At 44.3% G+C, this 1,834-nt stretch overlaps 1 pseudogene; it reads left to right on the top strand.

The window, feature by feature from the left end:
• The first annotated feature begins 685 nt into the window (after positions 1-685).
• Positions 686-1,627, top strand: LOC101437927 (phosphatidylinositol N-acetylglucosaminyltransferase subunit C-like; annotated as a pseudogene).
• The last annotated feature ends 207 nt before the right edge of the window (positions 1,628-1,834 follow it).

Below are 1,834 nucleotides of genomic sequence, written 5' to 3' on the forward strand. Positions count from 1 at the left end.
ATATCATAGTATTTGATTACATTTACACAGTGCTTTAAGAAAACTTGATATTCTTAATCTCATTTGATTCTTGGCACAATCCTACAAGGAAGGCAAATCAGGTATTAATGTTCTTATATTTATATCTACCTAATTTGATTCTGTCTTGGGGTCTAATTTTAAAATTTTTGTATCCCTTGCTTGACTTTACATTTATTGATGGCAGAGACCATATCTTACTTATCATTGCATCTAAATCCCCAATACCTGGGCCTGTCGGTAGTGGGCAATTAACTATTTATTCAATTGAATTCCTGTTTTGTAGATGAGAAAACTGATATCCAGAGGGTTGAGTAGCTTGCCTCAGGACATACAACTAGTAAGTGGAGTGGGGGGGAGGAGAGCCTAATGATTCCCAGCCTAGTTCTTGTTCCTCTATGTATATAAAAAGATGTAGAAGGAGGCAGGCGGCCACCCTCCCCTGGCCACGCACCCCTAAGAACTTGCAGGCAGCAACTTGGCTGTTATCATCCTGCTCAGAGAACAAACTCATCTGTTACAAGCCTAGTCTGGGTTGCTGCCTTTGAAAGCAAGGGAAGGTTGGTAGAATATCAACCACAGCACAGCATGGAATTTCCAGAGAGGTCTTATTTCAAAACTTCATAAAGAAAGGACCACAGGGATGTCTGCGAGGAAGATTGAACTGGCCTGAGTTTGAGGAGAAGGATAATGTGTGACCAACCAGTTACTAACACCAAGGAGGCCAGGTGGCAGAAGGTCTTGTATGAATGACAACCCTTCCCTGATAACGATGTGGACTGGCGGTTTCTGGAAGAGCTTCAGAAAAACATCTATGCCCGGAAGTACCAATATTGGGCTGTGATGTTTGAATCCAGTGTGGTGATACAGCAACTGTGCAATGTCTGTGTTTTTGTGGTTATCTGGTGGTATATGGATGAGGGTCTTCTGGTCCCCCACTGGTTTTTTGGGACTGGCCTGGCTTCTTCACTGATTGGCTACGTTTTGTTTGATCTCATTGATGAAGATGAATGGTGGAAGAAAAGTGGGTGGACCCGACGGGCTGACCTGAAGAGTACCCTAGTCTTCACTACTTTTACATATGGATTTTCACCCGTGCTGAAGACCCTGACAGAATCTGTCAGCACTGACACTATCTATGCTATGTCAGTCTTCATGCTGTTAGGCCACCTCATCTTCTACTATTGTGCCAATGCTGCCATTGTATCCAGCACACTGTCTTTGAACATGACCATCTTTGCTTCTGTCTGCCTGGCCTCACGCCTACCCAGGTCCCTGCATGCCTTTATCATGGTGACATTTGCCATCTGGATTTTTGCCTTGTGGCCCATGTTGCAGAAAAAACTGAAGGCAATGTACTCCCTGCAGCTATGTGGGGGTCACACTCATTTTTGCATTTTCAGCCTTGGGAGGTCTGCTGTCCATTAGTGGTGTGGGAGCCATACTCTTTGCCCTTCTGCTGGTTTCCATCTCATGTCTCTGCCCTTTCTACCTCATTCGCCTGCAGCTTTTTAAAGAAAACATTCATGGGCCTTGGGATGAGGCTGAAATCAAAGAAGAGTTGTCAGGTTCCTCAGCTGAGTTAGGAACTTCCAGACTTCATAATTAAGGCAAGCTGATAGACTAGCCTCCCAACTAGAATAAGATCTGAAGGCAGAGTTCCACTCTGGAAGTAGCATGATGATGTGGGTGGGAGGGCAGAGATCAAAAGAAAAATTTAGCTAAAGTCTTGGGTGGCGAAGGTCTTTATCCTTGTTATTTTTGGATGACAAAGCTGTGGGGGGCCCTCTTGAATCATTGCTTCTTATTTGCTGTA

The sequence above is a fragment of the Dasypus novemcinctus genome, chromosome 3 (assembly GCF_030445035.2).
Source record: "Dasypus novemcinctus isolate mDasNov1 chromosome 3, mDasNov1.1.hap2, whole genome shotgun sequence".
NCBI classification, from domain to species: Eukaryota; Metazoa; Chordata; class Mammalia; order Cingulata; family Dasypodidae; genus Dasypus; species Dasypus novemcinctus.